The following is a 26760-nucleotide window of genomic DNA, read 5'->3' as shown; positions in this document are numbered from 1 at the left end:
TTTATGTCAGTGCATTCTCTTATTATACAGGTATTATGGAGATTTTCCCGATGTAAACCCTATTAGGCACTGGGGATACAAAATGATTAAGACTGTCTTTTCTCTGTAGGGGATCTCAGTCTGGTCAGGATGATAGACATAAAAGCAGATAAATACATTGTAAAGTGAGAAATGCTACTCTCAAGCTCTGTCAGCTACTTGAAGGACAAAGAGGATTAGTAATGGAGTGGAGGGTATGACCAAATATGCACCATAAAACCAGTGATAGGTCAGAGTAAGGATTCAAGTTAATGGACAATAATTAGAACTCTTTCCTAGGAATAGCAGAACATTCCTGGAGCTATTGTAGAAAATGTGTGTGCAAGATCACTTTTGTATTATTGTATTGATCCAACATTTAGAATTTTCTGCTTCTTGTCTATCCTTCTTCTATCTACTTTTAAGTGTGGAATATACTCTGAAAATGTCTCACTTGCCATATCTCATCATAGAGGAGCCTGACTTTAAGAAACCAGCCTAATCAGACAGCTGTATATGTTAATCAAGAATAATATTGTTCTGTAAGATACAGACTGTTTTTAGTAAAACTGGATTGTAGAGACAGTTTAGTTCAAGTCTCCACATAAAAATGTTTTGTTTTTCATCAGAATTCAGTAAAAAGGGAATCTGAATTGTGTGTCTTATGTCTGTGCAGATGAAAATGTGCAGACTCCAAGAAATTTAGTCTTGAAAAATCAGTGCAATTGTAAGGAAAATGCTTATATGTTGAGAATCTACTCAGAAACTGAGCAAAATTCAGGGTCAGATAATTCTCTTGAGTAAATAAAACAGTAATTTCTTAAAAAGGAAAGAAGTGTTGTTCAGTTTCTACGTGTCAAAGAAAGTGAGTCAGATTGTTTTCTCCAATACTTAAAAATATTGTTTTCTATGAGTTTAAAATAGAAATATTTTCCATGGGCTGTACTACTAGAACATATTATATTTATTAATTAGAAATGCCACTAATTCCTTAAGTAGTTTTACATGTATATCTGATTTTTATACTGTAATGTTCTGTATTAATCTTTCATTAAGGGATTTTATCCTATGGTACTCCTTTTTTGGAGAGGAAGGCAATTATCAATGGTTCACATGGTAATAACATAACAAATTTGCAAGCCTTGTTTTCTTATTTATTTTAGGGGAGTGAGTTTAGTATGATTATTGTCCTAACTTGAACTAGTTTGGTTGTCTGGGGACTTCTGGAGAATTCACAGGATTTTTCCAGATATTTTAGGGTTGACTTCAAATTAAAAAGCATATTTGTTCACATATCCTAAAAGTACCTTTTAACAGGAGTTTCAAAAGAATGGTTTTAGTAAACTTGAAATACGTTATGAAATAAAACAAAGTATGAAACCTGAGAAAATGGAGCTTACAGACCCCAAACAAACTGATTTTGCCTATCAACCTCTAGCACTCTCCTCATACCTTCTTTAGAATGTCACACATCCATGTTTGAACATTAGTATACACAACAACCTGAAACTGAAGTTTATCAGGTTTTAATTCTTAACTCAAAATACATGACAGCATATGAAATTTCTTTGTAAACTAAGAGATATGGCAGGGAATGGATTTCTCTGGCCCTCTGTTATCTGTTCATGCTGACGTTTCAGAGCACCTCAGGAGGATTCTTTAAGGGAACACATGAAGAATGCAATGCTCTGCAACAGATGATGTCATCACTGTTTGGTAAGGTGATGGGGTCTGATAAAATTCAGCACAGCATTTCTAGACAGCAGTATTATGGCAATCCACCTGGTCTCTAAATGTAACAAGTCATGGCTACATCAACATGGCAAAGCCAGCCTCATCACTTGTCCTTCTAATATAGGCTGATAATTTAGCTTTTGCAAAGGAATATCAGGAAAAAAATTAAGACCGTGAGACTCTCAAATTATCCATCTACTTATTAAACAGTCACTCCTAACTACTTAAAACCAGTTTCTTCTCACTTACCCCTTTTTAGGCTTCCTTATTATCCCCTCAAACGCACCTTAGCCTTTCAGTTTTGTATCATCTACTGAAAAGCCAAACGTTAGTTTTTAAGAAGCTGTTGTCTTCTGAGACTTCTCTTATCTCGAATCATTTTTCCTGGTTTTTCTCCTTTCCTTTGCATATTATCTCAATGTTCTTTTCCTTCAGCATTCTTCCCTTGGTTCTTTTCTCTCCCAGCTCTGTGTGTTTCCCATGTTGACCTCATTTATTCTCATAACTGGCACTGCCTTCTTGATGCTGTGCATATTCAAATATATGACTCCCATTGTGATGATCTCTTTTGAACACCAGTCCTGTTTATCCAGCTGCCTCCTAGACATCTCCATTTGGATGTTTCACAGGTGCTTCATCAGACCATATGTTAAGATGAACAGGACACTGTTCCCTCTATACCTGCTCACACCGCGTATTGCCAAACCTCCATCAGTCTAGACCCCACCATCTGTATAACTGGGGAGACCCACTGAACTCTAAGTACTTTTGTCAATTTTCCCATCTCTCCTAACATTGGTATCTTCACTACCAAAATTTGATATTGGGATTTCAACATCCATACTAATCATTTCTCCAATAAACTGGCTCCCAGATCCTTGACTCTTTCCTCCAAAGGTCTCATCCTCCATTCTGAGGCATCCATTCCAGTGATCAGCCTAGACCTTACTAATCTTTAACACATACCTATTATCCTTTTAGTTTTCTTTCTTTACTGCCCCAAATCCAAGGATTTCTCAAAGCCCTTAGGACCTTTGCACAAACTACCAATCCTACCCTAGTTTTTACTGTTCCCCATCTCTCCCATATTTTCAGTCTCCTACTTAGCCAGTTTAATCCCCATGGCCAGTCATTATAAACACATCTCATGTATACCCCCAGCTCTTCCCTCCCTCTCACTGTGGACTGGCAAATACAGCCCAGTTAAATATGACTTTTCATGTACTCTGTACCTGCACCTAAGTAGGTGATAATGGTGGCAGGAAAATCACACAACTCTTCTGACAGATCTTTCAAACCATGATGACTCACCTCAAGTCATCTCCCCAGTGTTACCTAAATATTCTCCTCCATTTCCCCATAATATTCACTCTCCTACTTTTATAGATCAATAGTATATACCTTTTCTTCTCACTCTAATCTCCACATTTTCCTCATTTTGATTCTTAGCTGGTAACTTTGTTTCTTATTTCACTGAGAAAATAGACACTACCGCAAAAAAACATCTACCTTCTCTTTTAGACAAACCAAAGAATGTTATCTGCATTTATTATTAAACACTCCATCTCTCTTGGTTCTCCCCCCAGCTCACTCCTCATCCCAGCTGCCTCTTCCTAATTCTAGATGTTGAAGTATCTCACCCTAGTATCACAGTGCTTTAGTGGTGTCACCTAGTCCCAACTACATGCTAAGCACCTACATGCTGACCAGTCACAAATATGTATTTCCAATCTGAGCTCTCTCCTTGAGTCCAGACTTACATATCCATCAGCTTTCTCTGCGTTTCCACTTTGATATTGTGGAGGTTGTTAGAGTTATTAATAAATATTCTCCTATTTTTGCCTCATGGTAGACTTGCATTTCTCTGAACCTTTCTCCCCCATGTAACTAGTCTTATCCATACTTTTCCTGATGAAATGAGAGCAGGAAGTGTTTTAGGGTCATTTATATGTGAAGCCTTAAAGAGCCAGAACATAGTCACCACATTCCCTTTGCTGTCATACTATCTAACAGGGAAAAGTATGTGTCTAGAAACAGACTCCTTTGGAGTGGCTCTCTGAGTGACCCAAGTGACCCAACAGAGCCTGCTATTGGCATTGTTGGACTTGAAACAAGAGTTAGAAATAGACCTATTGGGGCGCCTGGGTGGCACAGCGGTTAAGCGTCTGCCTTCGGCTCAGGGCATGATCCCGGTGTTATGGGATCGAGCCCCACATCAGGCTCTTCCGCTATGAGCCTGCTTCTTCCTCTCCCACTCCCCCTGCTTGTGTTCCCTCTCTTGCTGGCTGTCTCTATCTCTGTTGAATAAATAAATAAAATCTTAAAAAAAAAAAAAAGAAATAGACCTATTTATAAATCAATGATATTGTGGGATTATTGGTTCTGCATCTTCATCTAGCCTATCCTGACCAATAATATTTCTTTTATATACCTCAAGTTTAAAATATTTTAAGCAAACTCTTGCTCTTCCTCTCCGAAACTGATCTGCCCATAGTTTTTCCCGTATCAGGAAATGGTACACCAGTCTTCCAGTCTTTATGTCATAAAGCCTTCTTTTTCTCTCATAATTCTCATCCAGTCCATCACCAAATCCTGTTGGCTCTACCTTCAAAATGTAACCAGGTTTACCCTACCAACAGCAGCACTTATGCCACTGCCGCTCTGGCCTAAGCCTGATTTTTGCAATTGTCTCTTGTCTCTTTCCCTATTTACACCACTGTAGTCAGTTTTGCACACGGCATTGAGAATGGTCTTTTCAAAAATACATCAGATTAAGTTATTCTTCTGCCCCAAACTTTCCAGTGGCTCTTTAATGCATGCAAATCAAAGTTCTTACCTAGCTGACAAGACTCGTATCATCTGACTGAGTCCCTGCTAACTTTCCAATCTCATTTCTACTCATCAGTACTCTTTCTTTCAATTCACTGCTTCAGCCATTCATTTCTTCCTGTCATTTGGACACACCATGTAAGCTACTCATCAACTTTTTGCTTGCTGTTTCACTTGTTTACCTACCAATTACCATAAATTTAAGTGAAATCAATACTATTAGGAATCTTGTCATAATAGTTAAGTTTCTGGCTAAGACTGATTACCAAGAAAAACAGAGTGTTCTATATTATTCAGAAATGTGTTTTTTATTCTTTCTGCCATCTGTTGACTTGTGACATTGAGACTATAAATACTTATGGGAAACTAAATTTGTTAGAATGTCTCTTTTCAAAAGAAGTGTTTGTTCAGTTAAAGTTATAAATCAATTGTCATGAATGTAAGATATGTCTACACATTCTTAGATTCTCATCTTTTCAATAGGTGAAAACTATCTTACTGTGATAGGCTATACTTAGTGACATATCTAGCGAATAAAATGTGGCAGAAGATGTGGCTTTGTGTGTGTGTGTGTGTGCGCGCGCGCTTTCTCTGTCTTTCTCTTGGATTATTTACTCTGGGGGAAGTCAGTTGCCATGTCATGAAGACATTCAAGCAGCCCTGTGGAGAGGTCCACCTCATAAGTCACTGAGGCCTCCTGCCAGTAGCCAGCAAAGAAATGAGGCTTCCTACCACAATAAGGGAGCATTCTGGGGAAACGGATACACTGGCTGCACTCACGCCTTCAGCAGTCTTGGCCGCCATCTTAACTACAACTTCATGTAAGACCTGGGGCCAGAAACACTCCCAGACTCCTTACTCTCAGAAATTGTGTGAGATAACAAATGTTTATTTTAATCTGCTAAGTTTTGAGCTAGTTCATAATGCACAAATAGATAAATACACCATATTATTTTTGCCAAAAGAGCTTAATTTTAATAAAATATAACTAATCTGAAAATTCACCTCCTTACTAAAATCTTACTGATTTTGTTGTAACAAATTAAAATGGTCTAAAAAATTATATAGATTAACTTAAATTTAAGTACATATATAAAGTCATTCTTCTTTGCAAAAGTACTTTATAAGTAAAATAGCTGACTAGAAAATCAATTATAAAATACCTTGCACAATCTCTTCAATAGGGGTAAAAATATGAGGGACAGTTATGAAGTGAAAAAGAGCATCATGTTTGCTGAATAGGGTAAATGTCAGCCTGTCTAAAGTAGAGGGGACAAAATGGGGACAAAGTCAAATAATCTGCCTCCAGACAATCAGTTACTTTTGGAATTTATAAAAAAAAAAACAACCTACCTCTAGTTTTAAGTAAGTTCAAATATTTATGGACAGTTTACTATTTGCCAACAATTGGGCTAAACATTCAAAGATAAACAAGGCTAGGTCCATTTCCTGGAAGACTCCAGGGGAGTGGGAGTGGGAGTGGGAGTGGGAAAATTTGGGGAAAACCACCTCATATGTAAGGTCAAATGGAGGCACCTTTAGAGCACCTGCAGGTTTTTTCTGGACCATTGCAATAGGCCATGTAAGTGTTAGGATAGAAGGCTTACTGAAAAAAGCAACTTGAAATGTTCTTACCACAGTTTAAAAAAAAAAAAGAGTAAACATTCTCCCATTAAACTGTAGTAAATGAACTTTGTGGTTTTGTGGTTTCAGGTTTATCATGAGGTTCCCCCCCACCCCTGTCCCTTAAATATCAAGAATAACTTTCCCTTTCAACATCTGACATTCCCTTCTCTGTCCATGAAAACATTGAGGACCACGTAGGAGAGATACATTGTTTAGTTGGCCTGGAGGAAAGAATCTCGTTTTAGTGACAGATCAGATTTACAAGCAGAGTAGTCAGATCAAGTTTATTAGTAGCACTGATATGTGCTGGTCATGCCGTTGGCATACCACCTGAGCCCCCCTCAAGGAAAGGAGGTTTGGGGCCATCTCCTGGCAACACCAAATGGAATCAGTTAAGCCAAATTTTTGTTTTCTTTGCCTGACGTTCAACCTAATAATACTAGGAGAAAAAAAACGGGAGAGAGAAGGAAAAAGAGCAATGAAACAAAGGGGGGTGGGAGAGAAAAGAGAAATAGTAAGGAAAGAATGGAAAGAAAGCTGCAGGTGCTTGAACTAGAATGTGTAAGGCATTTGGGAAACATTTGAAAACTGTTTCCTTAGATAAAGAACTTTTGCTTTTTCAGCCACTACCAGAGTAATTGGTGAAACTTTTGCCTTCCCCAAGACAATTTTGTCTGCACTAGGGTTCTTGTGGGGCTCAGGAATTATTCCTCAAGCAGCTGTCAACCCCGCTGACTAGTTTCTTCATACTACAAGCTGACAGTTGCAAATCATTCCCATTTCCACGTGACTCTCTTCCACCCTGCCAGATTGCTTGCCCCTGTGGAACTGCTAATGAGGCAGAGTGGGAAGCTGATGCTGTGTTCCGTGTGCAAGACACTCCCCTTTCTGTGATCTGTATCTCTGTGGCCACAAAGGACAGAGGCCTGGGAGGTGGTCTGTGGCAGTTCCTTCCTTACACTGCACACTTGCTGCTGCAAGGAGGCTGACACGGGCTCTGGGGTCATCACCTCCTCTTTGGCATTGTTCTGGTATGGTAGTGGGACCCATCTATTGCAGCCTAAGCTGGCTGTTCTCAAACTGGATCATGCGTCAGAGTTACCTTCAAGGTTTGTTAGACTGCTGCTCCCCACCTTCAGAGATTCTCATTCAGTAGGTCCAGGGTAACTTCAGGAATTTGTATTTGTAACCAGTGCCTAGGAGATGCTGATACTCCAAATCCAGAGCTTTATAGATTTTTCTCTCATTGAGAATCACTGACCTAATCCATAGAAATGAGCTTGTCATTCTCTTTGCTTCGGCTTAATGATCTTGCAGCTTGCTTCTGTTTTCTTCTGTTGGGAGTGGGGAGAACAGTTGTGTGACTGCCATAGCAGTCCAGGCCAACAAAGGTTGGCAACAGAAAAAATGGAAAGTGGTCACAATTAGGGGTATATTAGAGGTGTAGTACCCATAGGACTTACTAGGGAATTGAATGAAGAGTAGAGGAGAAAAGAAATTAAGGATATGGGTCTGAGCAACGGTGAATGATGTTTGCTGAACTGAGGAGGTAAGTTAGGACAGTGGGGAGTGGAGGTTGGATATCAATTCTGTTTTGATATTTAATTTGAGATGTTCCTAAAACACTAGAGTGGAGATTTCAAGTAGGGAGTGGATATGTGAATCTTGAACCCAGGGAGGAGACATAAATTCAAGGATCAACAGAAATCAAATGATATTAATGCCATAAGTCTGGAAGAGACATGTAGACTTGGAAAAATAAGGGGTGAGGAAATAGTTCTGGAGCACTCCACACGCTGGCCCTTTGGCTTCATTATCTCATACAAAACCGTCAATGTGCTCATATTTTAGATGAAAATAGAGATCTGGGAAAGAGGAAGCTTGACCTACAGTTTGTAATTGAGCAGGGTGAGGATCAGATCTCCAGTGTTGAAAAGTAGACAAGACTATAGTCTTAGCCACTGTGCTACCATGGGGAGTGTCATTAATGTGATGACTAAGGACTAATTAAAATCTTTTTTAGACCATCACATAAAAATTTATATTAAAAAGTGTGATTGGAAACATGGACTAATAACTTAAACAGTGAATACAGTGTGTTGTAATGTATTTTTATTTGATCCTTGGTAAGTCTAAGCAGTAATAAGGATTATGTCATTTAGATCTTAAAAGATTTATCTTAAGACTTTGATAAATGCCAAGTCCATGATTGCAGTTGTCTTAAAATAACTCACTCAATTAATTTTAAGTGTGTGTAGAAGGGGCAGGGTATAGAAATGGGATCACTGTATATGAATGATGGGTAGCTTTTGGCATGCTAACAAGAGCAATAAAGCAGGAATGGAGGATGTCAGCATGCACACTTACCAACACACAGCTGCCACTTGCAAATTGGAAAGAAAAATATCAGCCTAGTGTGAGCAAAGCTAAACCAGAATTTAAGAATTGCCAAAAGCCTAGAAAATCCTCAGAGAGAAAAGGAAGAAATGAACCAAGAACTAAATATTTGAGGGCAGCTTTCTGTGAAAAAGACAAAATGCCTTAAAATATTTATTTAAAATACCTAAAAAATGGAAATAAGATATTATTATAAGATACTGAGCTTAACTATTGAGGGTATCTGTTTATCTCAGACAAAATCCAGACTCTAGACATGTCCCATTACCATATAACACTTCCTAGCCAAAACTGTTCATTAAAAGCAGAGAAAGTTAGACTTATACAATAATCACATTTTATTATCTAATATATTTACAGCCTTTCCCTAAGGCAAGATCAGGAAAGTGGGAGATTTTCTATCATTCATGAATTTATTCTAAACAGAAGCCCTGGTTTCCATCTCTGCTCCTCCTGACCAGCTACGTAAACTTGGACAAAATAGTTAGCCTCAGCATCAGGCTCCACAAGCAAAAGGAGATAATAGTAATATCATCTTGTCAGCCTGTTAAGAGTATAAAAGTATCTGCTCTGCAACATGACGAGGCACTCAACAAATAATGGCTGTTGCTATTAGTCACAGATGCTGATTTCTAAGATAATAATCAAGTAGAGAGATGATTAATAAAATCCACCTCTATGTGAAGCAGAATAAGGTAAAAGTCAAATGAGTATAAACAATGATGTAGAAATTCAGAATAGGAGGCAATCCCATTCATAATGGCACATAGGGGAAAGAACAACATCTCTGTCTGCCCATAGTAGTTGGCCAAGACTGCCGTTGAGTCCAGTCGTTCAAAGAAGTTGAAAGTCTATCCTTTCTGGCATTCAAAATCTTGCAGCGGGGCTAGACTGAAGGAGAGAACATAATTCACCCATGGTGTGATCTGAGAAAGCTTTTGGAAAATTTACTAGTTGGCATCATAGAAGCATTTCATAAAATCATTATTTGTTTCTTAAGATAAGAAGCAGGATTTTGTTCCAGGGTTCTGTAAAGTATTCTCCTTAGGAATACCAATTCCAGTGATCATTTTTGGGATTTCTTTTTTTGAAATGCCTTCACACATTTTTGGAGTATTCCAGTTGGTATGGTATTTTTAATATTTGAGAGAAGATTGATTTTTTTCTTGACCAAAATCTACCTGAACTAAATATTGAGTTATATCAGCCATTAAAGTAACTCTTGCTAAAAACTAAGTAGTTCTCTAATGACATATGACATTAAAAAACCAATTTGTACATTATCTGTTAAGTCACTATGTTCATTTGGACTGTGCATATTTTGGCATGTTAATTACCCATTTATTAGCATTACTTTGTAGTCTAATTTTTATATACCTCTATGATGAGAAATTGATAGATATGATACAATTATTGGAGAACAAATATATCTAGAATGATGTATCCTATGATTATTATAGGGGACTGCTTTGTGATTCAAGAACTTTCTTTTGCCAAAGCCGCAAAAGATCCCTTACTTCCTTCAAAGAGATCATGACCAAATTCACCACCACCAATGTGATTTACCATCCATCTTTTCCAGGCACCTCATTTTCCCTGTTTTAGCCATCCTCGGCTAGTTTCTTGAACACTATACTCCTGACAGCTCCCACAATTCACCAACACACCTATCTCTGAGACAGTCTTGACATATTGATGCAATGCCACACATAACCTGTTTGATTTAAAATTTAAGATTTCAATATGAGGAAAGCTGTAACACCACAATTGCATTTAATCCCTTCAACAACCAACAAATCCATTAACATATTTTAAAATCATGGGAGGTTAAAATGAAACCAAATTGAATAAATTATAAAAACAAGAAAGAATACTTTCAAATTGTTGAATGTTTCTTTCACTTCTATTCTAGTTCAGTTGAGTCTAAGACTTATTGTGTGTGAGTATCACTACGTACCATAGGTGATTTAAAGGATTTCCTAAGGAGTAGATTTGAAGTAGATTTTATTTTGGCCTTAGCTCTGGTTTTAGAGCCAGTGCCTCTCTCCTAACCCCCACCCCCCTGCAAACACACACACACAAGATTTACCTCTATCTTGACTGCAGGTCTTTATACTGATGTGCGTTGGAAGTAGGTTACATTCCCGGATCATTCCTAAAAGCTTACTTCCCATTGTACCTTCTTGTGCCGTTGTGGAACTAATACTTTCTTGGTCTGGTAACATTTTTTCTTCTGTTAGTTCTGGGTCTCTGCCTAGTCCTGAGACCTGGTCTGAATGTCCATTAAGTGGACAGAGCCCTGCAGCATGGACTTAATCTTTGCCACTCTCCTTTCCTGAAACTAGAGCATTGACTCTACCACCATGAGGGCCTTTCACTTGACTCTTGACAAGGGAATCCTACCTCAGCTCTTTGCTGGGGTCCAACTCTATAGTAATCTTCTGAACCAGCACTGACTTGCCTACTTTTTCAGTTATTATTGCCAACAGAATACCACTGGAGCCAGTTTTGTTTTCTGACCTATTATAACCCGAATGTTTATGTCTTACCCAAGAATCTTATTTCATCCCTCTTCTCAGTTTTGTGGGCTTTCAAAAAGAAAAGAAAAATTGTATTGCTGAATCCATGGATAAAATATAGCTAAGTTCTGTATAATAGAAGCATTTTTGAGTGGTATAGTAAAGAAGACAGTGGTTTGAGGTCTCCTCCTGACCACATTCTAACTTTACCACTAATTAGATTTATAATTGCGACAAGTAATGTATCTTCTCTCCCCTCAGTGTCCTCATCTGTCAGAGTTATTGTGATAATTAAATATGATCATGTATGGAAGGTGCCTAGCAGGGATTAGGGTTATGTGGCTTATTTTCCAGAGTCAAAAAAACTTATCTCCCCTTCCTTCATTTCAGGATATGAAAAAGGGGGGGAGGTGGTGTCACTTTCTTCTGCGGATCAGAATCCTTTTCATAAGTATGGATTTCCAACTTGAAATAGAATATGAAAATTTTTAGAAGCCAGTTTGATTTCAACTTGGTTAATTTAAATTTCTGTTTAACCTCTACAAAATTAGCCATTTACTGCTCTCCACAAGTATTTCCTCCAATGTTATAACCCTCTGATCTTCTGGGTTGAAAGAGGAGGATAGAATTGTAGTATGTACAAGAGGAGGGCTTAGGCAGATGTAACTGATATGGTGGGTGAAAACTGATGAGTTGAGCTAAAAGCAAGACATGTGGAGTTCATTTGCAGATGAGTTATTATGTTAATACAAAAAGAAGTGATATGTATAGTCCACAGCTAAAAAAAAATAAGTTCAGGCTTTTAGGACAAAGTGGCAGCTTAACTTTTGTTGCTTTTTTCTTTTTCTGTCTTTTAGGAGATCCTGGTATTTTCTTTGTGTTCCAGCACAGTGACTTATCTCCTGACTTATAAATTAAACGTACAAAAGATGGTGCAGGTTTATATGTTAAGTATCATTCTATATGTAGGGAGAAAGTTCTAAAAAGCCAGTTGTACATTAAGACTTCTTTTTTAAATTGCAAATTAAATTATTAACGATAAATGCTGCAAAGAAGGTACATAAATAGACATATAACAACTTGCCCCATTAGTCACACAGAGAAGCACCACAGAGATGGAATCCAAATCCACATTCTCAATCAAGGCAATGTAGGTAGGTGCCTACATGGTGTAATTTGATGGTGAGATTTTTCTTCCCCAAAATACCTCTACTGAAATTGTATTACTTCTTTTGGTTAACAAGCTAATCTTAGACAATGCAGATGTTCTAGAAGGGCAGTAAGGAAGCTAACAGACCTTAATAAAAGCACAATCACAGAGATACAACAACTTACAGTTACAAGGGATTTTTCATGGCATGTAGTTCAGTTCCTCCCCTGATTCCTAAAGTTCCTCTTTGTTTCTTCTGACTGGTGGCCATCCAGGCAAAATGCTCCCAGTACATCCCTCTCCTCAGAAAGCAGACCATTCAACGGGTGGTCATCTCTTTTCCTTTTTCAGCTTTATTGGGATATAATTCACATATGACATTGGTTCAGTTTGAAGTACATGACGTTTTGATTTCATGTATGTATGTATATCATAAATTCGTCAGCAAGTCAGAAACCTGGGAGTCGTTTGGATCCCTCGCTCTCCTCTACTTCTCATATCCGAGTTATAAAATCCTGTCGATTCTGATGGCCTTCTCTCATGGCGAGAAGACTTCTTCTTGCTTTGAGGCACAGTGACAAAGAGCAAAGTGGCAGGACTGTGGAGCTGAAAAGACATGGTTATTAATCCTGGTTCTGTCCCTTTCTACTTTTGTAAACTTGGCACGTATGGCAAATTTTTAGGACTTTAAATCATTCATCTAGAAAAAAGAGGTAAAATGTCTGCCTCATAAAGTTGTTGGGGCTGATTGAAATAAGTTATATAATTGCCCATGTAACACCTGGTAATGACTCAAACCTTAAATGTTGTTTCTTTCTCTTTCCTCATCCAAAGTGTCCCTCATAGTAACTTCTACTAATCATTTTTAATTTTGCCCTCTAGATCCACAAATAATAGGTTTTGTTTCTCCTTTCATTTCTCTCTCCTTTCCTTCTTCTCTTTCCCCTTTTACTCCCCATTTTTCCTTACTTCCTGTATTTAACAAGGGAAATGCCGATTTCTTTCTCTGATTTACCAGTGTCATAACTATGTGAAAAAAATAATATGGTTATTTTAACATAACTTCTTCCACCTAAATCGGTATTAATACCCCTAATTACCAATATATTTTTTTTCTTAGTACCCAAAATCCATCTGCTTGATCACTGATAACTAATCCAGACTTTTACCTGCTGTTGAATGAACTATTTTCCCTTAAATTTTCTTTCTTCCTTTTCAAAATAAGGATAACATTTGTTCATATTCTTGTACTTGACACATTTACTTTAGTATTGTCCATAAATAAAGTTTGAAATGTAATTGGCCTATTGATAAAAATTCATCCAAAATATCCAGAAAGTCTTATCATTTGTTGTTCGGGTTTCTACTCTATTTTATTTGGTTTATTGTTTCCAGTTTGAAGATTTTTCTCTTAGGTAGAGAAAAGTCTAATTGTTTTGTCTTTTTATCATCTGTTAGCATTAGACCATCTGTTCCAAACACTGAGGCTATTCCTTTTTTATTCTTCTTCCCAAAATGTAGTTAAAATAAAGCCCTTTTAGTTCTGTGCCATTCTTTTCAAGTCTTAGTTCATTCTGGGTTTTAAAATTCCTCAGGCTGAGCTTGAGAGTATCATAGTATTTCTGTTTATTTGTTCTTGGATGTGCACTTTTCCTTTTCATGTTTTGTACATGTGCTTTTTCTATTTTTTTAAGAGAGGGAATGGGGAGGGGCAGAGGGAGAAGGCGAGAGAGAATCATAAGCAGGGCTTAAAGCACCCTCCCTCCAGGGTGGAGCCCAATGCAGGACTCAATCTCACAACCCTGAGATTATGACCTGAGCCAAAATCAAGAGTTGGTTGCTCAACCGACTGAGCCACTCAGGTACCCCTGTACTTGCGCTTTAAAAACCAACACCGTTAATAGAAGGCCCTTTATACTACTCTGGCTTTCTCTTTTTCTTCATTTTTATTGTATATTCAGAATTTAATATTTAAAAATTAAAATTAAATTTTCTCTTGAGAATTGTAAAGCCTTCGTAGGATCTCAACATGAGATCATACCTTGCTCTGATAAGTACCAAATTATATGAATTAACTCCTAGGTAAGTGATACATCTGTGTGGTCCTTTTGTACACGTCTGTTTCTCACACTGGACTCAAACTCCTTAGGAACCATGGATGTTTTCTTACCGTAGTTTTCTCAACAACTCAGACAGGGTCTAGAACATAAAACACATTCAATGGGAACTCATTGAATGCGATTATTTAATAAATATTGGCTTTGAGGTCTGCTGGTCCTCCGCTTTGCCCAGACCTCAGATACTTGAGTCCTCTGAACAGACAAAAGTCTGAGAGCACAACACAATAGATGGTTTTCCTTGTTAGGAATCGGAGGAAAGTCCAACAAGCTGACACGAGAATTGTTTTCTTTCTTTCACTCTTCCTCTGCTAAAAACTGTGCTACAATTTTCATACATGTCTGCTGTCAGACCAAGGGCACACAATACTTCCATTTCACTTACGTGTTCATTTTTGCAACCCGTGAATCATTTATTGCCAGCCCAGCCCAAAGCAGCAACACGAAGAACACATTCCAAGCTCACAGTCATTGTCTGACCCTTTTGCGTTGACCAGGTAGATGCAGTCAAGGTTCAGTAAGACAGTGCCCCACACTCAGCTCACTGGACAGACATTGTGTGGAAAAGGTCCAGATGTCACTGACACATATGATGAATTTGCAGCAGGCTGAGCAGGAGAAAAGAGCTGGAGTCACCATGACTGGTTAACTTGGAGACACCACTTAAGTTTCTCTTCTTATGTTTTTTCCGGTTTTCTTAAATCAGAAGTATTTCCAAAATTAAGGGGCCAAAAAAAAAAAAAAAAAGCATGGCTGAATATAATTTTAAAATATTTCAATAGATTTTGAATAACTTTATCCATGTGGAAGGAATTGACATTTAATGCAGTAGAATTTGAGGTGAAGTAAAAATAAAGCTCCTAACCTCTGAACTACAATAAATGGTTTTTAGAGTGGGGTGTTGAACTTACAACTCTATTCAGGGATTGTCAAAACATGGCAAGCTGAGCTGAAGCTTCCTTCCAAAAACATTATATGGAGTAAAATAATTAAAAATTGCACATTTGAGCTCCAAAGGAAAGACATCCTCAGGAACCAGGGTAGGAGGAGACCGATGGCTCCGGGGTGTAAGCCAGGAGTTTCTGACCTGGATTGAAGGTCCAGAGGCCCATTCGGGGACGGGATTTGGGGTCTGTTATCCAATGGATGCTACTCTGTATGTTATACTCTCCTTATCTCTAAACCTTCAGTGAAGGGTCTTTAAAAAAATCCACAGACAGGTTTTTTTCTCTGCTTCAGGGAATAGGGAAAGCAGGGCTCCCTCCCTGAGGAAAGAGCAGGGCTTTGAGGCTGTCTCCAGCAGAGGACAGTGCAGCACTGGGGTCAGCTGACCTGTGACCACCTGAGGGGACTGGAGACTGAGGCATGCCCCAGAGCAGGAAACTCACAGAGAGCCATGGGGCAGGTGTGCAGACTTTGCAGGAAGGGCAAATTCTCGTTATTTAACCACTTAGAGCTCATGCCATAATAGTATAAGTATGGGGGGAAAAAACATTATTTGAAAACCAAAAAACAAGTGAGACTTTCGATACAGGGGTCACATAAACTAAAATGGAAAGAGCCTTAGCATCTTTCTACTTTACACATAGTGGAACTGAGTACCACAAAGGTTCTTCTATGTTATGGAAAAGCTGATGCTAGGAGCTGGGATTCTAGCTTCTGGTCCCTCGTCTTCCCTCCACACTGCACTTGCTTTGTGGCTGACTGATATCCGGGATCATAAAGGGATGGCATAGAAAGCTAAAAGACAGGGTTCTGGAGCCAGTGAGCCTTAGTGGGAATCCAGGCCCTACCCCTTCCTAGAATGACCCTAGGAAAGTCATTTAACTTCCAATGCCTCTGTTTCCTCAGCTGTAGAAAGGGGATAATAACAATACTAAACTCCTATGGATGTTGAGAACGTTAAATGAGGCTGACACATATACTTTGATGTAAATGTCATTATTCAGAAAATCCTAGATATTACTGGGAGCTATGATTTGGATCCAACCTGCCTTCCCTGGCTTAGCTCTTCTATACTCCCCTCCCCGTATCACCCGGTGTTTTGTCATGTTGCCCTTCTTGCTCTTTCCAGATTGCCCACATGCTATTCTCTCTGCTTGAAATGACTTTCTGTTTCTTTATATATATCTCAGTTCTGAGATCAGATCTTTTTTTTTTAAAGATTTTATTTATTTATTTGACAGAGAGAGAGACAGCCAGCAAGAGAGAACACAAGCAGGGGGAGTGGGAGAGGAAGAAGCAGGCTCTTAGTGGAGGAGCCTGATGTGGGGCTCGATCCCAGAACGCTGGGATCACTCCCTGAGCTGAAGGCAGAGGCTTAATCACTGCGCTACCCAGGCACCCCTGAGATCAGATCTTTTACTTCAAGATCTTCCTTCAAACTTCTTTCCCATTCTTACTCGCAAAGTTAAGTGCTCTGTCCTGTTGGCTCCTGGCTGTGTTTTATATAGTCCATCTAGCACTTTCTGTACCAGATTATGATTATGGTGTTGTGTCTCTGGTTTTCCATATGACTGCAATCTCCTTGAGGATAAGTGTATGGTTTAATCATCTTTTTAGTATTAATATCTTGCTCCTAATAGTCTCTCAGAAGTTGCTCATTTCAACATAATAAGTATATGCCTGCCCAGGCCACCCTTTTTAATTGAAAATACGTCACACACACACACACACACACACACACGCACGCACGCACGCACACAGGCACTACTCTGTCCTTGCCTGACTTCTCTGCTCAGCCTATATCACCATCTAACATGCTATACATTTTATTTATGTACTTTATTTATTGCAATAATGTATGTAAAATATTTAGAATTCTGTATGGCAAACATATATCTTGTAAATGTTGCTCACTATTATTGTTAGTTGTTGATATCAATATTAGTTGCTCTGCTATTCTGAATGGTGACAGTGTTATTTGTATTTTTACTACCCTTATTATTACTCCGCTCCTGTCATTCTAAATGGTAAAAGAGAGCAGACCCTTCCTTGTGCTTTATTAAATTCTGTTCTATGCAAGCACAATTGATATATTTTGTTTGTAAACACCATTAAGCCATTGTTTTTGCATATAGATTTCTCATTTGCAAGTGAATAATTTGGAAAAATACCAGACTAGGAACCAAAGACCCAGATTTTACCAGCTGTCTGACCTGGGGTGAGCTCCTTTATCTTTAAAATAGGTGGTTGGGAAAATCAAGGGAAGCTTGTGCGTTGACTCCACTCTCCTTTTCCAGTGGCAGCACTGCTGTTCCTATTGAGACTGGCTAGGGCCTTGAAGTCCTTGTCACACACTCTTTCAGAGCAACAATTTCTCCAACTCAGAGTTAGAATGCAAGATATGACCTGCCAGCCATCCCGAGATGACCCGCAATCCCTTTCTGGTTCATCATTCACTATTGGACAAGTGAGGAACACAGAGAAGAATTGTGTCCTGTCCCCACTGGATCCACAGCCTCCAACTCACAACTTTTCATTGGATTCTCCTAAAATATTTTTTGGCACAATCCACTCTTTCAAACTCCCTGTCTAGCATTTTCTAGTCAGTGTACTACAGGACTGAGGGTAAAGGCCATATCTGTCTCCACCTCAAGGTTATTACTCCCTAGAGGAAAACATGAAATTCTCTGTTCCTGTTTTTATAGATCCAGAGGCAAACCAGTTTCCTCTGGGGCATAGTGTGGTCAAGACAGTTTTCCCTGTAAAAAAGAAATGCTTGGGCTCCATCTTCCTTTAGAAAGTCAGGAAAGATAACTGGCTTCTTTCATCAAACCTGTGTCATGGAGGTGTTGTGAGATTAATGAGCTAATGTTTATGAAGTGCCTTGAGGAAAAAAGGAGATTAAAAAGAACAACTCACCAAAACCCCTTCATTTTAAGTAAACCTTTTCTGACCTGCTCATTAGAGCTCATTTCCAGCGCTGAGATTCTTGAAAGCCTGTAGGAACCATTTGTAATTTACCAGAGGTTTTATTTTCATATTTGAGAATAAGGAATAGTGAGTTTTCTCTCTCTAGTTTTTAAATTTTAAATTTCTGCTTCCTTATGAGATTTCTTACTGTTTAGTGCAAATGGAGGATGGTAAAAGAAAATGAATGTTTTGAGAGTGATGGCATGCCCAGTCTTCAACCCAGCAATCACTGATTGCCACTACCAATAATATAATAATAACCAAACATTTTAATTAATTTCTTTTTCAACATGGAAGAACGATATTTACCCATAAGTCTAGAAAAATACAGTGAGGGAAGCTTCTCTTGAAGAAACTTTGGTAGCTTTGCAGAAACTTCTCTTTCTGTCATAAGCTATGCTACTGAATTCAATGAATCCTCACTCTTCCCTCAAGCTAAGTTCCTGGGTACATCTGTTACGTAATGTATTGTGATTACACATGACTGCCAGAATTGTTTACAAAGAGTTTTTACATCTGTTGGAATTGTTGCGTCACAGAGAAACTATGTGGAGAATTAGTTACAGTTTATAAATGCTACAGCGACATTAACTTGTTAGTGTGATCATCATGGGTCTGGGGTTGCCACTTATTCTCTGATGGGAAACTTCCCAGAGGAAGTTCTGGCCCAAGAGGGAACCCGACCTAAGAATGTCTCTTTCCTTCACCACTTAATTCAACTGAGTCACAGATAGCTCCTGGGTAGCTCTTCTACAATGTTTTCTCTTTTCCAACATGGAAAAATATATATACACAACCATTGGACTTTCAAAAGGCATTGTGATACTTGTAATAGAAGATTCAAACATTCCTGAAGGAAAAACTATCTTTAAGCCATAATTATCCTTATCCATTATAGTATTATATATGTACACAATATGAATATATATATAATGTGTCCATTATATATAATAATTACATCATATCCATATGTATGTGCATATATCTATCAAGTGATCGATAGATAAGTTCATTTACCCACTTTTAGTAAACTCTAAAAATGTCTCTAAAATAATTAACTGTTAAATATTGATAAATTATATATAACTCATTATGAAAAGGAAAAGTAACATGGTACATTCAACTCATAAATGAATGTTTCTTTTGCTCATGGTATTTCTGTTATGACATGAATGATTTAGAAGTTAGAATAATTAGAATAAGTTCACATATCTAATAATTTCCCAAAAAAGGAGGGGAAGGAACTCACGTGCATAACTAACAACATAGAAGATAATATAGCTGAAAACAGAGAACAAGGCCTTCTGAGTGTGTAGGAAGACAGAGGTTGCTTTAGCTTGAAAAGGAAAAGGGAAAGTTTCATGGAGGAGATATCATTGCACTGGATATTGGATAAGGGTTGAAATTTGTTGGTGGAAATGCAAGAAATGGGCATTCTAGTCAGAATGAACAGCAACGGTTAAAGGTATGGAAACATGAAACTTTCCTATATATTTAGAACATGTTTAAATGGAATATAAGGAGGAAGAAAAGAAGGAGTGGGGGATAATGTAGAAACATTTTTTAACCTAAATCATAGTGCTTTTTACCTATGAAGTGGGCATAAAAATAATTGTATCTATTTAATGAAATTGTATGAGTTGATGCATGTGAATTTCTTAGTGCCAAACACATAGAAAGTACTTGATAAATGGTAGCAACTGCTTCCACATTGCAAAATTTTGTAAATGAATTTGAAAGAAAGTGTATTCTCTGTTTACACGGAGCTTTAGTCAATTTCTATCAGATCAATATTACTATATTTTTCATATCTTTCATATGCTTATTTAGTTGATTAGTTGTGATCTAAAGCAGGTGTTGAAAATCTCAGACAGTGGGCACACCCACCAGCAATCTGTTTTTGTAAATAAAGATTTATTGGAATAAAACCTGTTTATTTATGTAATGTGTCTGACAGAGTTGCATATTTGCGACAGAAACTATGGCCTTCAAAGCCTAAAATATTTACTATCTGGCCCTTTACAGAAAAAGTTTGCGGACCCTTGGTCTAAAGAGAGGCGAAATTTAAGTTTCTTGTTACTATATTGTTTTTGAATTTCTTCTTGTACTTACAGCAATTTTTAGTGTTTGTATTTGGTTCTATGTTATCTGATGTTTAAAGATTTATCATGGCTTTTAATTTTTATCATCTTTTGAAGTGTCATTATTTGTCAAATTTATTTATGTTTTGCAATTAGATTTGTCTGATATCTATATTATCAACCTCTGACATCTCCTTGTTTGCATCTAATGTCTTTTTGTTTGCATGGCTTTATCCTTTTATTTTTTTAGAAGATTTTATTTATTTATTTATTTATTTATTTATTTATTTAAAGGAGAGAGAGCGCAAGCAGGGTAAGTAGCAAAGGGAGAGGGACAGGCAGACTCCATGCTAAATGCAGTGCACGACATGGGGCTCGATCCCACAACTCTGAGATCATGACCTGAGCCAAAATCAAGAATTGGAAACTTAACCGACTCTACCACCCAGGTGTCCCCGCCTTATCCTTTTAGAGTCACCTTGTTATGGTTGCATATATATTTTTTAAATCTAATATGATACAAGGTGGATTTATCCCACTTGCCTATATTGTTATAATTAATGTTCTTGATCTTAATACTACTATTTTATTTTAATATTTTTCTTTGTACTCATCTTTTGCTCCATGGGATGCATACATGTATGTGTGTCTGTATATGAGAGAGAGACATGAAAGGGGAGGAGGAGGACGAGGAGAGAGGGAGAGAGAGAGAGAGAGGTGGAGAGAGGGAGAGAGGGAAAGAGGGAGAGAGAGAGGATCAGCATTCCAGGTAGAAGGGGATTTGCTACCAAGTACTTCAGTGGTTTGTGAAATTGTTGGAAAGGCTGGAAGTGCAGGCTCTGGGCAGAGTTGCTTTCTCCTAGGATCGCACTACTCAGCCATGATTGTGGTTGAGAAGCCCGAGGTGATGTTTAAGGAATCTTTTAAAACCGAACTATGTGACCATGGCACTCAGTTTGTCTCGTTCAGGAAAACTGTCATTCCCCTTGAAGCTTGGTGCTTTTTCCTGGGCCACATTGGTTTCATTGTGATCTCTGTCAGAAAATGGATGCTTTGTATTCCACTTCTCTCTTTCTTACTTCATGTTCAAATCTCAGTGAGTGGCTATGTTTGGTGGACGCTCACACACATCTGGAACCCTAGCATGTGGAAGTCTAGGAAATGTAGATTTCAGCTATCTGTTCTCTGTAATATAGAGAGGCGTTTAAAAATATATAAATGTTGAGCAAGCCATTCCACCATATTCATCATCTGGTATTCTTTGCCACTTTAAATAATATGCATAGCTTTGAATAATATAGATGAGCTTAAATAATACATATACATTTCTATTTCTTGATTTATCCATATTAATTGGGACATATTGCTTCTCAAAGATGAAATATACAATATCCAACTCACTCTACTTCTCTGAAATATGAAAGATGAAGTAATAAGCTAACTTCCACTCCCGTGTTTTTCTTCATCTTTTTCATTCTTTATATTAATCATATTGCTATTTTTAAACAGTCAGGTTAGTGTCTACTTTATAGCGTATTAGTAAAAATTTGAAATAATTATATGTAGAATAACTGGTGCCTCATAAGTCCTCAATGGAAGGTTATTCTTATTGTTATTTTTTTATTAATAAAGGAAAATATATTGAAAGAACAAAACTAAGATAATGATAGAATATAATTTGTGGCATAGGGTAAATAATGAATAATTTTGGAGCCCTGTTTATTTCTGAACATCAAGAATGCTTGATTTGAGTCTTTCCTGTGACATTAAACTATATCATGATATATATTAAACTAGAGAACTTGTCCAAGGCCACAGAGTCATTGATTTTCTGAAATATGACCCAAGAAATTTTAAAGAGTCATCTGTGACCTTAGGCAAGTTATCTAGTTTAATGGACCTCGGTTCAGCCATCTATAAATTGAAACAGCAGTGTTCATAATCCCTTCAGCCTCTTACTACACTATATTGTATTTTCCTGACTCTTGGTGGATTACCTGTAACTATTTTTAGAATCTAAGTTTGCCTTCTTCCAGGTGCCTTGCTCCTTGACATATTTTCTGTGCTGTCAGTTGATGCATGTGACAAGGAATGCCAACTAATTCTAATATTAATTTAAGAAACCTACCATTAAACCAGAAATTCATGTCATGTTTATCAAAATCAGAGAGTAGAGATCTTTTGCTTATCTATTGTATGCTGGCCATGTTATTGCAGGCCTTTTGTAATATGTAAAATAAAAATATAATTTTATTTGTATTCAAGTCCCAAGTAGTATTTTTTGAAACTCTGAAGCCATTTTGGATATTTATTTTTTAAATGTCATTGGAATATATATATATATATATATATATATATATATATATATACACACACACACACACACACACACACATATATCTCCGTATCCATTAGAATACATTTTTTTTCTGATGGCTTCCAACAGACTGACAGGCTCATTAAAATGAGTGATATTGTTGAAACTAAAATAAAATAAGACAAGAAATAAAGAAAAACGTCATGACCTCATAAATGACTTTGGTTATTTTATAACAATTGTGTAGTGGTTACAGGCTTCTAAAGCTGTGTTCTGGAACATTCTATTGCAACACCATAACTGGATATCATGATATTGGTTTTCTGAAAAATGATCCAAGAAAATTTAAGAACGCTTAAAAACTAACACAGCAATGATTTTTAAAACACTCATATCATTGAAATTGGAGATGATAGGGAACATATCAGTATAAATAAAATATTAACGTTTGGTAGGAAGACATTTTTTCAGTCTCCATGTGGTATGGAAATTTGATTAAGAGGTAACTTCACAGTGGCCAATCATAACCAAGGTTATTACGGAAAAGTTAAATTGTGTCTGCATATTCTCACTAAGTCTATGTTTAGTGTCTGGAATTCGTGTTAGTTCAAGTAACTATAAATAAAAAACTAGCTACCACCCAGGCAGCTCTGACTTTGGAATCCCACAAAAGAAAGTGCTAACAAGAACCCATTTGCAAAATTTGAAAATGAATCCTGTATTTCTTGCAGCACAGTGGGTTTTGTGAATTGTTTTAGCACAAAGATAGCGCCATAAACAATCATAGCAACTGACTCAGAAAAGCCTGATCCCTGGACAACAGTTAAACCTCAGAGAATGTTAGGTTCCTTCTCCTCCTCTTTTTCCTCCTCTCTTTCTTCTTCTCCTTCCATTCCTCTTCCTCCTCCTCTTCCTTCTAAATAGCATCTGTGCGATACTGAATTTGAGAAGAAACCTCTGAATTATGTGTGTGTATGTTGATATTGCACAAGTTCTTCCACCTATCAGCATTTAACTTTGGGGAACTCATGTCATCTCCTTGAGCTACCTACTGTGGTTGTTTTTTTATAGGAGAAAATTCATGGAAATGAAAAAAATCTATGTAGATATAACATTGCTGCATTATTGCATTTTGAAAAGAGTGGCATCACAAGTTATCTAAACACATATCAGTTAGAAAAAAAATTTTTTAGAGCAATATTTAAACCCAATACAATACCTTAATATATGAGCATTAACAATTCTCATCACTGTTTTCTTAACTACAGTTAACTTTTAATTATCAGCAATGGATTACCTTCATAGCAATTTATCAGCAGTGAGAATTCATCCCCTTAACAGAAGCATTGTATTAGGATATACTCTGATTACTTATCAGTGAGATTTTAATTAAAATACAATGTGTAATGCTGGAGATATCTGCAAGGTGAAACTGTTAAGTTTTCTCTCTACATTCCACCAAACCCAGAAAAGGACATTTAAGATATATTTTAGTTTTACCCAATCGCAGCATCCTACAGATTATGAGAAAAGCATCAATTGGAAAATTATTGAATAGTCATATCTTGAATATCTCCTGTTTGCAAGACATATCTTGAATATCTCCTCTTTGCCAGACATTGTGTGGTGATCTCTGAATAGTAGTTCTCGACTTTGTTGTGCATTAGAATCACCTGGAATACTTACTAAAATACACATTGCTGGACCCCACTCTGAGTTTCTGATTCAGTAGATCTGGAACAAGGGTCAAAAATCTGCATTCTTAACCAGTTCCCAGGTGATGTTGAGACAGCAAATCTGAGAAACACCAAGTTGGAACAACTATTTAGATAAAGAGACACGGGATAAAAGGATTCAGACCTGAATTATTTATTTGTTTGTTTATTTTTATTCATTCATTCATTCATCCATCCATCCAATCCGGTATAATTAGCATACAGCATTATATTAGTTTCACGTGTACAATATACAACATACTTATTCAATAGTTCTCTACATTGTTCAGTGCTCATCACTTTAAGTGTACTCTTCGTCCCAGTCAGCTATTTCACCCATCCCTCCACCCACCTTCCTTCTGGTAACCACCAGTTTGTTCTCTATATTTAAGAGTCTGGTTTTTTGTTTTTCTCCTTTTTTCTTGGTTTGTTTTATTCCTTAAATTCCATATATGACTGAAGTTATATGGTATTTGTCTTTCTCCAAATGACTTATTTCACAGAACATTATACTCCCTAAATCCATCCATGTTGTTGCAAATGGCAAGATTCCACTTTTTTATGGTTGAGTAATATTCCGTTGTATATATACCACATCTTCTTTATCCATTCATCTATCAGTGGACATTTGGGCTGCTTCCATAATTTGGTTATTGTAAATAATGCTGCAGTAAATGTAAGGGTATATATATCATTTCAAATTAGTGTTTTTGTATTCTTTGGATAAATACTTGGTAGTGGAATTCCTGGATCATATAAGTAATTCTATTTTTAATTATTTGAGGAAACTCCATACTGTTATCCACAGTGGTTGCACCAGTTTGTATTTCCACTAACAGTGCACGCTTTTATCTACCTTTTCTCCACTTCTTCTCCAACATTTGTTGTTCTTTGTGTTTTTTATTTTAGCCATTCTGACAGGTGTGAGGTGATATCTTATTGTGAATTTGATTTGCGTTTTGCCATTGATGAATGATGTTGAACATCTTTTCATGTGTCTGTTGGCTATCTGCATGTCTTTTTTTAGAGAAATGCCTCTTCATGTCTTCTGCCCATTTTTTAATTCTGTTTTTGGTTTTTCTTTTTTTGGTGTTGAGTTGTTTATATATTCTTTATATATTTTGTATACTAACCCCTTATCACATATGTCACTTGCAAATATCTTCTCCCATTCAGTAGGTTGGCTTTAGTTTTGTTGATTGTTTCCTTTGCTGTGCAGAAGCTTGTTATTTTGATGTAGTCCCAGTAGTTTATTTCTGTGTTTGTTTTCCTTGCTTAAGGAGACTTATCTAGAAAAACGTTGCTATGGCTATTGTCAGAGAAATTACTGACAGTGCTCTCTTTCTGTCTATGGTCTCACATTTAGATCTTTAATCCATTTTGAGTTTATTTTTGTGTGTGGTATAAGAAAGTGGTTCAGTTTCATTCTTTTGCATGTTGCTCTCCACTTTTCCCAGCACCACTTGTTGAAGAGACTGCCTTTTTTCCATTGTATATTCTTGCCTCCTTTGTCATTGGTTAATTGACCATAAAATTGTGGGTTTATTTCTGGGCTTTCTATTCTGTTCCATTGATCTATGTATATTTTTGTGCCACTACCATACTGTTTTGATGACTACAGTTTTGTAGTGTAACTTAAAATTGGGGATTGTCCAATTTGTTGCCATTTAATTTTTCCTAACATTTTCTCATAATTCTTTGTATTTCTGTGGTGTCAGTTGTTTTTTTCTCCTCTTTCATTTCTAATTTTGTTCACTTTAGTCATCTCTCTCCCTCTCTCTCTCTCTCTCTCTTTGATGACTCTTGATAAACTCATGATTTATCAATTTTGTTCATCTTTTAAAAGAACCAGCCTTGGTTTCGTTGATCTGTTCTATTGTTTTTTTAGTTTCTATATAGTTTATTTCTGCTCTAATTTTTATTGTTTCCTTTGTTCTCCAGGTTTTGGGTTTCATTTGTCCTTTTTCTAGTTCCTTTAGGTATAATGTTAAGTTGTTTATTTGAGATTTTTCTTGCCTTTTGAGGTATACCCCTATTGCTATAACCTTCCCTCTTAGAACCACTTTTGCTACATCCCAAAGATTTGGGATGATTGTGTTATCATTTTCATTTGTCTCCAATGTATTTTTTATTTGGATTTTTAATTATGACTTGTATTCTTATTTATGCTTTGGTAACAGATAGCAATATGTCAGAGCTAAGTTATATAACTTCTGCAAGATTCTGTTGGTTCATCAGGGTTAGGAATTCCATTTCTGCTCCAACTGAACCAGATTGTCCTGAGAGAGCCCTGTCTCCTTGGCTAGTGCAGGTAGACATAGACAATGCTTACTTCACACTCA

The sequence above is a fragment of the Ursus arctos genome, unplaced genomic scaffold, assembly GCF_023065955.2.
Source record: "Ursus arctos isolate Adak ecotype North America unplaced genomic scaffold, UrsArc2.0 scaffold_10, whole genome shotgun sequence".
In the NCBI taxonomy this organism is placed as follows: domain Eukaryota; kingdom Metazoa; phylum Chordata; class Mammalia; order Carnivora; family Ursidae; genus Ursus; species Ursus arctos.
Note: the sequence above shows the minus strand (reverse complement) of the source record.